The 15,212-nt window shown below is 40.5% G+C and overlaps 3 non-coding genes and 12 pseudogenes across 3 annotated transcripts; all 15 read right to left on the minus strand.

The window, feature by feature from the left end:
* Positions 1–275: 275 nt before the first annotated feature.
* LOC128006524 (uncharacterized) lies at positions 276–394 on the minus strand (annotated as a pseudogene).
* Positions 395–759: 365 nt separating this feature from the next.
* LOC128006639 (uncharacterized) lies at positions 760–878 on the minus strand (annotated as a pseudogene).
* Positions 879–1,390: 512 nt separating this feature from the next.
* LOC128007229 (uncharacterized) lies at positions 1,391–1,509 on the minus strand (annotated as a pseudogene).
* A 219-nt stretch (positions 1,510–1,728) lies between these two features.
* LOC128007230 (uncharacterized) lies at positions 1,729–1,847 on the minus strand (annotated as a pseudogene).
* Positions 1,848–2,231: 384 nt separating this feature from the next.
* On the minus strand, positions 2,232–2,349 carry LOC128006469 (5S ribosomal RNA). The gene has a single exon (XR_008179085.1). It is a non-coding gene; the product is annotated as a 5S ribosomal RNA (ribosomal RNA).
* Positions 2,350–2,709: 360 nt separating this feature from the next.
* Positions 2,710–2,828, minus strand: LOC128005931 (5S ribosomal RNA). The gene has a single exon (XR_008178570.1). It is a non-coding gene; the product is annotated as a 5S ribosomal RNA (ribosomal RNA).
* Positions 2,829–3,335: 507 nt separating this feature from the next.
* On the minus strand, positions 3,336–3,454 carry LOC128007279 (uncharacterized; annotated as a pseudogene).
* Positions 3,455–3,828: 374 nt separating this feature from the next.
* Positions 3,829–3,947, minus strand: LOC128006525 (uncharacterized; annotated as a pseudogene).
* A 372-nt stretch (positions 3,948–4,319) lies between these two features.
* LOC128006640 (uncharacterized) lies at positions 4,320–4,438 on the minus strand (annotated as a pseudogene).
* A 512-nt stretch (positions 4,439–4,950) lies between these two features.
* Positions 4,951–5,069, minus strand: LOC128006808 (uncharacterized; annotated as a pseudogene).
* Positions 5,070–5,290: 221 nt separating this feature from the next.
* On the minus strand, positions 5,291–5,409 carry LOC128007123 (uncharacterized; annotated as a pseudogene).
* Positions 5,410–5,786: 377 nt separating this feature from the next.
* On the minus strand, positions 5,787–5,905 carry LOC128004550 (5S ribosomal RNA). The gene has a single exon (XR_008177238.1). It is a non-coding gene; the product is annotated as a 5S ribosomal RNA (ribosomal RNA).
* A 222-nt stretch (positions 5,906–6,127) lies between these two features.
* LOC128006809 (uncharacterized) lies at positions 6,128–6,246 on the minus strand (annotated as a pseudogene).
* Positions 6,247–6,467: 221 nt separating this feature from the next.
* On the minus strand, positions 6,468–6,586 carry LOC128007068 (uncharacterized; annotated as a pseudogene).
* A 221-nt stretch (positions 6,587–6,807) lies between these two features.
* Positions 6,808–6,926, minus strand: LOC128007125 (uncharacterized; annotated as a pseudogene).
* Between the last annotated feature and the right edge of the window lie 8,286 nt (positions 6,927–15,212).

Raw genomic sequence — 15,212 nt, forward strand, 5'->3', positions numbered from 1 at the left:
GGTATTCCTAGGCAGTCTCTCATCAAAGTACTAACCAGACCTAAACCTGCTAAGATTCAGAGATCGGGCATTGACTCTTTCGTTTTTTTTATTTATTTTTTTATGGAATATTATTATATAATTCGTGAAATTTTCCAAAAGATTAAAGCGCCTGGTATTCTCAGGCAGTCTCCCATCCATGTCCTAACCAGGCCCAAACCTTCTAAGATTCAGAGATCGGCATTGACTCTATTATTTGGCAAAATTATTATATACTAAGTGAAAAATGTCCAAAAAGCTTACAGCACCTGTTATTCCGAGGCGGTCTCCCATCCAAGTACCAACCAGGCCCAAACCTGCTTAGCTTCCGAGATCAGACGAGATGGGGCATAGCCAGGTTGGTATGACCGTAAGCCAAGACTGCTGCAAAAAGAGGGCTATTTAAAGACCGACCAATCTAATCACCAGTACATTATATAGGTAGGAAAGAAAACCCAAAAGCTTAAAGCACCAGGTATTCCTAGGCAGTCTCTCACCAAAGTACTAACCAGACCTAAACCTGCTAAGATTCAGAGATCGGGCATTGACTTTTTTTTTTTTTTTAATGAAAGATTATTATATAATTTGTGAAATTTTCCAAAAGATTAAAGCACCTGGTATTCCCAGGCAGTCTCCCATCCATGAAGTAAACAATGCCCGAACCTGCTAATATTCAGAGGTCGGGCATAAAACTCTATTTTTTGGCAAAATTATTATATACTAAGTGAAAAATGTCCAAAAAGCTTACAGCACCTGGTATTCCGAGGCGGTCTCCCATCCAAGTACCAACCAGGCCCAAACCTGCTTAGCTTCCGAGATCAGACGAGATGGGGCATTGCCAGGGTGGTATGACTGTAAGCCAAGACTGCTGCAAAGAGAGGGCTATTTAAAGACCGACCAATCTAATCACCAGTACATTATATAAGTAGGAAAGAAAACCCAAAAGCTTAAAGCACCTGGTATTCCTAGGCAGTCTCTCATCAAAGTACTAACCAGACCTAAACCTGCTAAGATTCAGAGATCGGGCATTGACTTTTTTTTTATTTTTTTATTTTTTTAATGAAAGATTATTATATAATTCGTGAAATTTTCCAAATGATTAAAGCACCTGGTATTCCCAGGCAGTCTCCCATCCAGGAAGTAAACCATGCCCGAACCTGCTAATATTCAGAGGTCGGGCATTGACTATATTTTTTGGCAAAATTATTATATACTAAGTGAAAAATGTCCAAAAAGCTTACAGCACCAGGTATTCCCAGGCGGTCTCCAATCCAAGTACTAACCAGACCTAAACCTGCTAAGATTCAGAGATCAGGACATTGACTATATTTTTTGGCAAAATTATTATATACTAAGTGAAAAATGTCCAAAAAGCTTACAGCACCTGGTATTCCCAGGCCGTCTCCCATCCAAGTTCTAACCAGGCCTAAACCTGCTTAGCTTCCGAGATCAGACGAGATGGGGCATAGCCAGGTTGGTATGACCGTAAGCCAAATGCTGCAAAGAGAGGGCTATTTAAAGACCGACCAATCTAATCACCAGTACATTATATAGGTAGGAAAGAAAACCCAAAAGCTTAAAGCACCTGGTATTCCTAGGCAGTCTCTCATCAAAGTACTAACCAGACCTAAACCTGTTAAGATTAAGAGATCGGGCATTGACTCTATTTTTTGGCAAAATTATTATATACTAAGTGAAAAATGTCCAAAAAGCTTACAGCACCTGGTATTCCCAGGCCGTCTCCCATCCAAGTTCTAACCAGGCCTAAACCTGCTTAGCTTCCGAGATCAGACGAGATGGGGCATAGCCAGGTTGGTATGACCGTAAGCCAAGACTGCTGCAAAGAGAGGGCTATTTAAAGACCGACCAATCTAATCACCAGTACATTATATAGGTAGGAAAGAAAACCCAAAAGCTTAAAGCACCTGGTATTCCTAGGCAGTCTCTCATCAAAGTACTAACCAGACCTAAACCTGTTAAGATTCAGAGATCGGGCATTGACTCTTTCGGTTTTTTTTTTTATTTATTTTTTTTTTTTTATGGAAGATTATTATATAATTCGTGAAATTTTCCAAAAGATTAAAGCGCCTGGTATTCCCAGGCAGTCTCCCATCCATGTACTAACCAGGCCCAAACCTGCTAATATTCAGAGATCGGGCATTGACACTATTATTTGGCAAAATTATTATATACTAAGTGAAAAATGTCCAAAAAGCTTACAGCACCTGGTATTCCCAGGCGGTCTCCCATCCAAGTACTAACGAGGCCAAACCTGCTTAGCTTCCGAGATCAGACGAAATCAGGCATAGCCAGGTTGGTATGGCCGTAAGCGAAGACTGCTGCAAAGAGAGGACTATTTAAAGACCAGCCAATCTAATCGCCAGTACATTATATAAGTAGGAAAGAAAACCCAAAAGATTAAAGCACCTGGTATTCCCAGGCAGTCTCCCATCCATGAAGTAAACCATGCCCGAACCTGCTTATATTCAGAGGTCGGGCATTGACTCTATTTTTTGGCAAAATTATTATATACTAAGTGAAAAATGTCCAAAAAGCTTACAGCACCTGGTATTCCCAGGCGGTCTCCAATCCAAGTACTAACCAGACCTAAACCTGCTAAGATTCAGAGATCAGGGCTTGGACTCTATTTTTTGGCAAAATTATTATATACTAAGTGAAAAATGTCCAAGAAGCTTACAGCACCTGGTATTCCGAGGCGGTCTCCCATCCAAGTACCAACCAGGCCCAAACCTGCTTAGCTTCCAAGATCAGACGAGATGGGGCATAGCCAGGTTGGTATGACCGTAAGCCAATACTGCTGCAAAGAGAGGGCTATTTAAAGACCAGCCAATCTAATCGCCAGTACATTATATAAGTAGGAAAGAAAACCCAAAAGATTAAAGCACCTGGTATTCCTAGGCAGTCTCTCATCAAAGTACTAACCAGACCTAAACCTGCTAAGATTCAGAGATCGGGCATTTACTTTTTTTTTTTTTTTTTTTTAATGAAAGATTATTATATAATTCGTGAAATTTTCCAAAAGATTAAAGCACCTGGTATTCCCAGGCAGTCTCCCATCCATGAAGTAAACCATGCCCGAACCTGCTTATATTCAGAGGTCGGGCATTGACTATATTTTTTGGCAAAATTATTATATACTAAGTGAAAAATGTCCAAAAAGCTTACATCACCTGGTATTCCCAGGCGGTCTCCAATCCAAGTACTAACCAGACCTAAACCTGCTAAGATTCAGAGATCAGGGCATTGACTCTATTTTTTGGCAAAATTATTATATACTAAGTGAAAAATTTCCAAAAAGCTTACAGCACCTGTTATTCCGAGGCAGTCTACCATCCAAGTACCAACCAGGCCCAAACCTGCTTAGCTTCCGAGATCAGACGAGATGGGGCATAGCCAGGTTGGTATGAACGTAAGCCAAGACTGCTGCAAAGAGAGGGCTATTTAAAGACCGACCAATCTAATCACCAGTACATTATATAAGTAGGAAAGAAAACCAAAAAGCTTAAAGCATCTGGTATTCCTAGGCAGTCTCTCATCAAAGTACTAACCAGACCTAAACCTGCTAAGATTCAGAGATCGGGCATTGACTCTTTCGTTTTTTTTATTTATTTTTTTATGGAATATTATTATATAATTCGTGAAATTTTCCAAAAGATTAAAGTGCCTGGTATTCTCAGGCAGTCTCCCATCCATGTCCTAACCAGGCCCAAACCTTCTAAGATTCAGAGATCGGGCATTGACTCTATTATTTGGCAAAATTATTATATACTAAGTGAAAAATGTCCAAAAAGCTTACAGCACCTGTTATTCCGAGGCGGTCTCCCATCCAAGTACCAACCAGGCCCAAACCTGCTTAGCTTCCGAGATCAGACGAGATGGGGCATAGCCAGGTTGGTATGACCGTAAGCCAAGACTGCTGCAAAAAGAGGGCTATTTAAAGACCGACCAATCTAATCACCAGTACATTATATAGGTAGGAAAGAAAACCCAAAAGCTTAAAGCACCAGGTATTCCTAGGCAGTCTCTCACCAAAGTACTAACCAGACCTAAACCTGCTAATATTCAGAGATCGGGCATTGACTTTTTTTTTTTTTTTTTTTTTTAATGAAAGATTATTATATAATTTGTGAAATTTTCCAAAAGATTAAAGCACCTGGTATTCCCAGGCAGTCTCCCATCCATGAAGTAAACAATGCCCGAACCTGCTAATATTCAGAGGTCGGGCATAAAACTCTATTTTTTGGCAAAATTATTATATACTAAGTGAAAAATGTCCAAAAAGCTTACAGCACCTGGTATTCCGAGGCGGTCTCCCATCCAAGTACCAACCAGGCCCAAACCTGCTTAGCTTCCGAGATCAGACGAGATGGGGCATTGCCAGGGTGGTATGACTGTAAGCCAAGACTGCTGCAAAGAGAGGGCTATTTAAAGACCGACCAATCTAATCACCAGTACATTATATAAGTAGGAAAGAAAACCCAAAAGCTTAAAGCACTTGGTATTCCTAGGCAGTCTCTCATCAAAGTACTAACCAGACCTAAACCTGCTAAGATTCAGAGATCGGGCATTGCCTTTTTTTAATTTTTTTTATTTTTTTAATGAAAGATTATTATATAATTCGTGAAATTTTCCAAAAGCTTACAGCACCTGGTATTCCCAGGCAGTCTCCCATCCAGGAAGTAAACCATGCCCGAACCTGCTAATATTCAGAGGTCGGGCATTGACTATATTTTTTGGCAAAATTATTATATACTAAGTGAAAAATGTCCAAAAAGCTTACAGCACCTGGTATTCCCAGGCGGTCTCCAATCCAAGTACTAACCAGACCTAAACCTGCTAAGATTCAGAGATCAGGACATTGACTATATTTTTTGGCAAAATTATTATATACTAAGTGAAAAATGTCCAAAAAGCTTACAGCACCTGGTATTCCGAGGCGGGCTCCCATCCAAGTACCAACCAGGCCCAAACCTACTTAGCTTCCGAGATCAGACGAGATGGGGCATAGCCAGGTTGGTATGACCGTAAGCCAAGACTGCTGCAAAGAGAGGGCTATTTAAAGACCGACGAATCTAATCACCAGTACATTATATAAGTAGGAAAGAAAACCCAAAAGCTTAAAGCACCTGGTATTCCTAGGCAGTCTCTCATCAAAGTACTAACCAGACCTAAACCTGCTAAGATTAAGAGATCGGGCATTGACTCTATTTTTTGGCAAAATTATTATATACTAAGTGAAAAATTTCCAAAAAGCTTACAGCACCTGTTATTCCGAGGCGGTCTACCATCCAAGTACCAACCAGGCCCAAACCTGCTTAGCTTCCGAGATCAGACGAGATGGGGCATAGCCAGGTTGGTATGAACGTAAGCCAAGACTGCTGCAAAGAGAGGGCTATTTAAAGACTGACCAATCTAATCACCAGTACATTATATAAGTAGGAAAGAAAACCCAAAAGCTTAAAGCACCTGGTATTCCTAGGCAGTCTCTCATCAAAGTACTAACCAGACCTAAACCTGCTAAGATTCAGAGATCGGGCATTGACTTTTTTTTTTTTTTTTTTTTTTTTTTTTAATGAAAGATTATTATATAATTCGTGAAATTTTCCAAAAGATTAAAGCACCTGGTATTCCCAGGCAGTCTCCCATCCAGGAAGTAAACCATGCCCGAACCTGCTAATATTCAGAGGTCGGGCATTGACTATATTTTTTGGCAAAATTATTATATACTAAGTGAAAAATGTCCAAAAAGCTTACAGCACCTGGTATTCCCAGGCCGTCTCCCATCCAAGTACTAACCAGGCCCAAACCTGCTTAGCTTCCGAGATCAGACGAGATCGGGCATAGCCAGGTTGGTATGGACGTAAGCGAAGACTGCTGCAAAGAGAGGGCTATTTAAAGACCAGCCAATCTAATCGCCAGTACATTATATAAGTAGGAAAGAAAACCCAAAAGCTTAAAGCACCTGGTATTCCTAGGCAGTCTCTCATCAAAGTACTAACCAGACCTAAACCTGCTAAGATTCAGAGATCAGGACATTGACTATATTTTTTGGCAAAATTATTATATACTAAGTGAAAAATGTCCAAAAAGCTTACAGCACCTGGTATTCCGAGGCGGGCTCCCATCCAAGTACCAACCAGGCCCAAACCTACTTAGCTTCCGAGATCAGACGAGATGGGGCATAGCCAGGTTGGTATGACCGTAAGCCAAGACTGCTGCAAAGAGAGGGCTATTTAAAGACCGACGAATCTAATCACCAGTACATTATATAAGTAGGAAAGAAAACCCAAAAGCTTAAAGCACCTGGTATTCCTAGGCAGTCTCTCATCAAAGTACTAACCAGACCTAAACCTGCTAAGATTAAGAGATCGGGCATTGACTCTATTTTTTGGCAAAATTATTATATACTAAGTGAAAAATTTCCAAAAAGCTTACAACACCTGTTATTCCGAGGCGGTCTACCATCCAAGTACCAACCAGGCCCAAACCTGCTTAGCTTCCGAGATCAGACGAGATGGGGCATAGCCAGGTTGGTATGAACGTAAGCCAAGACTGCTGCAAAGAGAGGGCTATTTAAAGACTGACCAATCTAATCACCAGTACATTATATAAGTAGGAAAGAAAACCCAAAAGCTTAAAGCACCTGGTATTCCCAGGCAGTCTCTCATCAAAGTACTAACCAGACCTAAACCTGCTAAGATTAAGAGATCGGGCATTGACTCTATTTTTTGGCAAAATTATTATATACTAAGTGAAAAATTTCCAAAAAGCTTACAGCACCTGTTATTCCGAGGCGGTCTACCATCCAAGTACCAACCAGGCCCAAACCTGCTTAGCTTCCGAGATCAGACGAGATGGGGCATAGCCAGGTTGGTATGAACGTAAGCCAAGACTGCTGCAAAGAGAGGGCTATTTAAAGACCGACGAATCTAATCACCAGTACATTATATAAGTAGGAAAGAAAACCCAAAAGCTTAAAGCACCTGGTATTCCTAGGCAGTCTCTCATCAAAGTACTAACCAGACCTAAACCTGTTAAGATTAAGAGATTGTGTAGTTCCTTCATGACCAGTTCACGGAGATCAGCAGGTAGTGCTAATTGATATGACTCATTTCCTTGCTCTTGCCTCTTCCTAAACAACACCCCGTTTATCAGCTCTAAGCGGTTCCACTCCCTGAACCAAAGACTTAATTCAGGAGTCAGGGTCTTATAACAGGGCTTTTCATTGGATTCCAGCTGCTTGACAACTATTCCAATTTCTGGATCCGCTCTCTGCCTTTTCCGTAAGTCTTGTTCAGACAAGTGGGAAATTTCTCCAGACCGGAAAGTATCTTCCTGCTGGAACGCAAGAGGTAAGGCATCCACTCCAACTGCAAGAGATTCCATTAAAGTCACTGGTTGGTACAATGAATTAGAGTCGTCACAGTGCTGACAAACTTGATGGCGGTCACAGATAGCTTTTATTACTTCCGTTGAAACATTTGCTTGTGGGATTTTGGTCAAGTGATGGTAAGCAAATTGCCTGATTCTTTCCCTCTCTTTTCTCATTTCCAAATCATCAGGAACTTCCTCTTGTGGACGTCTCGACAATCCATCCGCATCTTGATTCCTACTTCCAGCCCGGTATTGGATTTTAAAGGTAAAAGTTGACAGACTCGACAACCACCTGTAGCTGGTAGCATCCAGTTTTGCGGATGTTAAAATATTTGTCAGCGGGTTACTATCAGTTACCACAGTGAAGTCAGCTCCATACAAGTAGTCATTGAATTTTGCAGTAACTGCCCACTTCAACGCCAAAAATTCTAACTTGTGGGCTGGGTACTTTGCTTTTACTTGCAAAAGCAATGACTCATCTGCCCATCTTGTTCTTGATACAGTGCTGCACCAAGGCCGCTAGTACTGGCGTCAGTGTGCAACACATATGGCAGCTTGGGGTTGGCATTACTAACACTGGAGAAGATGTAAGTTTTGCAATGACTGTGTCAAACGCTTGCTGACACTCTTTGGACCATCGTTCTCCAAATTGTTCCTTTGGATCGTAGTACTGCTTGGTCTCAATCTTTTTTCTCCGATCCTTTTGCAGTGGAGGATATCCAACCGTAAGATCATTAAGAGGTTTCACGATCTTTGAATAATCCTGTACGAACCTCCTGTAGTAACCTGAAAATCCTAGGAAAGATCTTAACTCCTTTAGATTTTTGGGTCTTGGCCAGGTTTTAAGGGCTTCTACTTTTGAAGGGTCGGTTTCCACTCCATTTTGGGATACAATGTGGCCCAAGTATCTCACAGACGTTTGACAGAACTTACACTTTTCCGGTGAAAGCTTTAATCCAAACTCTCTGAGTCTTTTAAGCAATTGTATCAATCTTGTCTCATGTTCCTCCAAAGTTTTTGAGAAAACTATGAGGTCATCAATGAACACAAGAACTCCTTTCCGGTTTAGGTCTCCCATACATCGCTCCATTAGTCGTTGAAATGTACTAGGTGCATTGGTGATCCCCTGCGGCATCCGGTTAAATTCCCAGAAACCTAGTGGGCAGACAAAAGCAGTTTTCTGCTTATCAGACTCTTCCATCTCAATTTGGTAATAGCCTGACTTCAAGTCTAGGACTGAGAACCATTGTGATCCGGTCAAGACTGAAAAAGCTTCTTCCAAGTTGGGAAGGGCGTAGGCATCCTTTATGGTCTGGGAGTTTAATTTTCGGAAGTCAATGCACAAGCGCACAGTTATTCTTCTTCCGAACAACGACTATTGGAGATGAAAATGGAGATTCTGACTCCCTGATGACACCTGCTTCCAGAAGCTCCTGTAGATGTTTCCTAACTGCGTCCACGTCTTGGGGATGAATAGGACGAGCTCGATGTTTGAATGGTGTTTCATCACTAAGTTTTATCCTGTGTTTCACTTTATGAGTGTGACCATAGTCCAAATCATTCAATGCGAAGACATCAGGCATGGAGTTCAATAAGGAGGTTATCCTTTCCTTCCACTCAGGTGATAGAGGGGAATTTCCAAAATCAATAGGGATCTTGGACTGATCTAGCCCCATTTTCTCATTTTCAGCACCATTCTTGGAAAACTCTTTACTTATTACTCTCTGTACAGCATGAGCTTCAGCGAGGACAGTCCTCAGAGAGATCATCAGGTCAGTTTGGGTTTCATTTTTTATCACCACTGGTAACTGCACTATACGTTGTCTTACAGGTAAACTGTGCAGACTGCTTGCCACTAGAAGACCACCAGGTAAGGAAGATGAAATAGGTGACTCCACTGACACCCACTTCTCAAACAGAGGACCTTTTACTTGCACAAGTCCATTTAGGACTACTGTACATCCTGCTGGCACAACTTCTGGTTGGTTCCCTTTCAACTTCACACATCCCAATTTTCCAGTTGAAGCTTGTTGGTTCCTCTTCTCCAGTACATTTATGACACCTTGATAGCCATAGAAGAGAGACTTACAAGAAAAGGTTTCTCCTTGAATACAATTGGCATACAACACATCAAGTGAATTTGTTCCAATTAGAACTTGTGGTAAATTAGTCACATCTGGAACTATCAATGCAAGGGTGGGGACTTCAGCTTCCATACCAAGGAAATCCTTAGGGAACTTTAGGTTGACCTCCACATAACCAAGATAAGGTACAGCCTGGCCATTGGCTCCTTCAACTTCTAGCAGATGCTCCAACGATTTCATGGGATGTCTGGATAAATATCGTTCATAATAGGACATAGGAATGGTGGTTATCTGTGATCCAGTATCTAGAAGACAGCTGACTTCTTTTCCTTCAATTTGAATCCTGGCAGTACACCTGGTTCCTACCAATCCTGCAGGTATTTCATGACATGGAGCGCCATTAACATTCTGGTTGTACAGACGGCCATGCTTTCTTGGGCATTGTTCTCTTTTGCCAGTCCCTGTCCGCCCCATGACAGAGACTGATCTCAGTTTAAAGATTGAGAGTTAGAGGGATTTTTCAAGTCCCAGGCAGCTTGTCTGTCCCTCAGCTCACGGCGCTTTTCTTCAACTCTACTAGGGTTTGAATCATTCTCACAATTCACTGCAAGATGGCCATCTTCTCCACATCGAAAGCAGTAGCCTGGACGGGGTCTGTTGGTTGAATTCCAGGTGGGTCGTGAGCTTTCTTGCATCTCTGGTTCCATCATCCGAGGTCTGTGACTTACATTGACATTCCTATAAGCTGGAGATTTCTCTGAATACATCTCTTGTACTCTTGGAACAAAGTGAGCTTGGAGATCAGCTACTTGCTGCCTCAATTCATAAAGTTCATTGTCATGTTGTGTCTTTTCTGTTCTAACAGGTTCAGTCTTCATCATAGAAATCTGAGCTTGAAGCTTTGCTACTTCTTTCTTAAGTGAATCTACTTCAGACTTATCAGCATTGCTTTTTGACTTCTGTTTTTGACTTGAGTGATGTTGCACTTCATCCTTAGGCTCATCAGATACATCACTGCTGTAAACAGACTGTTGGTGAGTGGTCGTCCGAAACTTGCCTGGAACAGGAGCATGTTTGTTTAAGCCGAGATGTTTCCTCATTCTCTCCTCTTTTAGAGACTGCTTGTCTTCTGCAGTACGAATGAGTACTACAAGCTCAGCAAAAGAAGGGGGTGACATTTTCCTTCCATCCAGGTTCAGGTCGGCAATCAAGCTATTGTCCCAGCAACCTCGGCAGAATTGCTTAAGAAGATAACGACTACGTTCAGCCTCTGTGACACCACCACGCCTGATTGTGGCACTTAACATCACGTGCAGACGATGCAGGTAAGTTGAGGGTTTTTCTCCCTGGTTTTGCAGAGCACTTATGAACTTAACTAGCAGCTCATCTCCATCTTCCACTGAGCCATACACAGATTCCAAAAGCTCTAAGCACTGTGTTGGTGAAGAATCTGGACCAACATGCCTGACAACATCTGAGGCTGGGGGCAGCAGGCTGTCAAGAATTCTTCTAGTTTTGTGCAAGTCAGAAAGAGACACATCATTAAGTAGAAAGTCAATGCTGGCTCGCCAAGTATCAAAGTCTGGTTCAGTGCTCGGTCTTGGCATTTTTTCCTGAGAAAGCTTTAAGACGGAAAGCATGAGGAGGAGTCATAGCATCACTTGTTTTCACTACATGCTCCATCACTATTCGCTGAATACCTGGAGGATTCATAGCACTTGTAGGCAGGTTCAATGACATTGTCTCAGCAACACTAATATCAGGGCTTCTCAGCTGGTAGGGTGACTTTACCGGTGTGCTCTCCTTGGCAGGGTTTTTGGGTTCAGAGATCACTTCTGCAGGAGTGTCAGGTCTAGAGGGTTTGTCTGCTGGAAACTTCAAAACAGAGATCTTTTGCAGCTCAATTTGAAGAACATCCTGCAGAGACTTCCCACTGGCTTGAGCGATGGCTTGCAGACTCTCCAAGTACCCTTCAGTGGCACTGCTACTAACTGCAGGGACGTACACGCTCCCAAGACTACGGAAATGGAAGAGGACATTTGCAACCTGAGTACTTAGGATTTCCATAGGGAGTAAGGGCTCCAAATTACTCATAGCAGATTCACAGACAAACTCCACAATTGCACAGTGGTGGAACTCAGATTTTGGGTTGTCAATAAGCAAGTTGCGCTTGATTGATCCATATTTCTGAAGACAGGCTTCTAGTTCATGGTCTGGGTCAGAGAGAGTGATGCCACTGACAATAACTGAATTCTTGACATCAATGTTCTCACGTTTCACAATTTCCATTTCTACTTGTAGGACTGATTTTCTTTGAAGTGGGGGGGGGGGCTTACTTTAGCTCTTTATTGTCTGTTGCAGTTATCAAGTTGATTAATAACTATTACACTATGCTGTAACTTTGCTCCTGGCTGGCTCAAGTTTTTTATGTAACGGGGTCCTACTATTGTGTACAACTCTATGAACTCTATATTAATAAATTCTAAATCACTGGGAATGCTTTTGGACCAGAATCAGAAGTTAAGGATCGTCTCACTGGAGCAAAGGTAAGTGATATGTATAATAGTGTAATCTAGAAATAGTCTATAAATCAAATTTCACAGCATAAAGTAAAATAAAGAAAAGCAACAACCAATAGTGAAAAATAATGTATTGTTCTGATTGGTTATTCGTTGACTTCAGTCATTCTCTTTTAAATTGGCAATGAAATGACAGAATCAAAATACCAAAATAACAATGAATAAATTGAATAATAAAAACTCAGAATAACAAAAGGAATAAGAAAATGAAAAAATCAAAATCCCCAAATCAAGGTTCAGATTCAGAATACAGGAATTTATAATAATTTCCACACATTCAATTTCAAAATCAGTTTCTCAGTTTTTCCATTCAAACTAAGACTTAATGTTCCGTTGAGTTTCAGTTACAGATCAGTGTTTATCTCAAATTCAAAAATGTAAAGCAATGTTCATCAAAAGTGGAAAAATTTAATCCAGGAGAGAAAAAAAAAAATAGATCCACTGAAGATCCAGGCAAAAATAAAATCTTGGAGACAAAAAAAAAAAAAAAAACTCAAAGCTAAAAAAATTGTTTGATCCTACCAGTTCAGCAGATTTCACTCTCTTTTCTCTGTTTCAGGTACGAGTTGGTGGAATGGCTCACCAGTCCAAACCAGAATATGAATATTCGGCAAGGACAGATTCAGGAACACAAGTCTTCAGCAAGGGGGGGGGGGACCTGGCCTTGTAACAACAAAGCCAAATTAAACATTAATATAATTGTCAAAATAAATGATTTTAAATTAAATCAAACTCAGTCTCAATCATTTACACATACATCAGAACATACACGCTAATCACCATGTGCTCAATTTAACACTATGGCCTATACACAGTGTTAGCAAAACTAGCACTGCATGGTGCATACTTCACGATAAAACACATTTAAAGCATTTTTGGAAACTTTTACAATCACTTTTTATCCTTTGGATTCTTTTTTTTTCCACATTGCAATTCACAGTAGTCACAATCAGAATAACTAAATACACTTTGTATGATGAAATTTGTACTCACCAAGGAAAGGTATAAATCAGAAAACAAAAATAAAAGTGTTTCTCCCCAGAAAAGATGTTGATTGAAACTCTTGTGTCAGTCTCATCACAATCTCGTTATTTACCATTCGCAACTGCGTCTGCTCTCGTTCAAGTTTTCTATCGTTCTGATTGCTTGTGCGCTATCTTTTGCAGGGGGGGCAGGACTAACCTTTCACCTCACTAATCAACTTTAGCGATTTCCTTTTTCTAAATTTATAATATAATATAAATTAACTTCAATCTGCATTTTCATATAAATACTAAAGATATATTAATAAAAAATAAAATAATTTATTAATTACTAGTGATCTGGTTAGTGACCTGGGTTACATTATACTCTCCCATCAATGATATTAACTCCTTTCTTCCCCCATCCTATTTAAAAACCATTCCGTTAGCCATATCCATTTTACTAAAAACAGTGTTAAAATCCCCCGCAATTATTACCCTCTTCCATTTTTCCATTAACTCAACTATTATATTAAAATATTTTTTCTTTTCTATTTCTTCATTTGTAGCATGTACGTTTACTAAAATAAAATCATCTTCATCCATCTTAATTTCTACAGCCATGCATTTTCCTTGTGTGTCATTATACATTTGCTTTGACCTGATATCTCTATCTTTTCTTATTAACATCGCAACTCCTCCTCCTATTTTTCCCTCCGCATTATTAAAAAATAATTCCCCTTCCCATCTTTTTTTTAAATCCTCCATTACACTCTCTTTCCAATTCGTTTCTTGCAATAAAATCACATCTTCATCCCTGCACAGTTCCTTGACTTTTTCAAATTCCACACCATTCATTAACCCTCTTGCATTAAAAGTAACAATTTTCAACACAATTAAAAAAGATAAAAGTACAAACTTTAGCATCATAATTTTGTTATCCTATTTCCTCCCCCTCTTTTGCACTTCTTCCACAGTCTTGTTTCTCCTCATTACTTTGCTTACACATTTTATTTTTAGCTTTCTCCAAATTGGGTATTACCTTAACTTTTCTTCTTCTTTTATTGGATGTTCCTGCAGTGCTGTCTCCGCCCAGGTTTTCACTGTCTTTGTCTTTTCTTTCCGTCTCACCTATCCATTCAGTCTCTTCTGGTTCCTCTGTTTCTGCTTGTCCAACCGCATTAAACTCCATCTGTACCTCCATTTCCACAATGTCCTGTGTTAAACCAGTCTTTTCAATCTCATTGTCATTGTCCTTGCTTACATTGTCCTCTCTTTGCCTTGCTCCGGTGTCTTCCCTTTGCTCCTCTTCATTGTCTGTCTCATGCATCTGCCCACTCCCCCTCTCTTCTTCATTGTGCTGGTCTCCATACCAGCACTCGCATTTGTCCAGTACACAATTGCATTCTGGACACCTCACCACCTTACAGTCCCTCGCGAAGTGGCCTGTTTCCGAGCATTTATAACATTTAAAGTCTGGGCAGTCCTTCATCACATGATCAGGGCTCATACACAACCTGCAGGTTTTCACCTGCTTGCTATGTATCACTCTATAGTATTGAGGACCATCCTCCATTTCAATTCGAGTACTGTAGGAGGCCACTTCTTTTGGGAACTGTACCTTAAGGAACCTTGTTCCATCTTCTATGTTGGTGCCGGTATAAAATCTTCTTCTTATCTGAGAGACCGGAGTAACCCCCCATCCCTCCAGCTTCTGTAGAATCTCTGCATCATCCAGGTAAGCGGGCAAATGCATGAACGAGACAACAAATTCTCTGTTATTCAATTTTTTTAATTTCACATAGTTTTCCTTTAATCATCAATGCTTCGTTCAGATTTTCAATATCTTCTTCCTTTTTAAATGTAATTTTGTACTCCTTCATCATTTTGGGTCTTACAGCCAATATTTTTGTCACATCCAACTTATCTTTCAGCGCTTGTATTATGTCTTCAGCTTTACCTTCATGCACTTCAGTCAAATCCACTACTACTGTAGCTTCTTTGGTGTAGGTTCTTTTATATCTCCTTTCAGGCCCATCCTTTTCTCGTTGAGTTTTTTCCAGTCAGTTTGCCATTAGCCGCCGTGTTCCTCGTGCCAAGTCCGTGTCTGTTGCCGTAGTTCCGTCCATTTTTCAAAAATAAGGAAAACAAAAAACAAACAAAAAAAATAAAAA

Source organism: Carassius gibelio, chromosome B22, assembly GCF_023724105.1.
Source record: "Carassius gibelio isolate Cgi1373 ecotype wild population from Czech Republic chromosome B22, carGib1.2-hapl.c, whole genome shotgun sequence".
NCBI classification, from domain to species: domain Eukaryota; kingdom Metazoa; phylum Chordata; class Actinopteri; order Cypriniformes; family Cyprinidae; genus Carassius; species Carassius gibelio.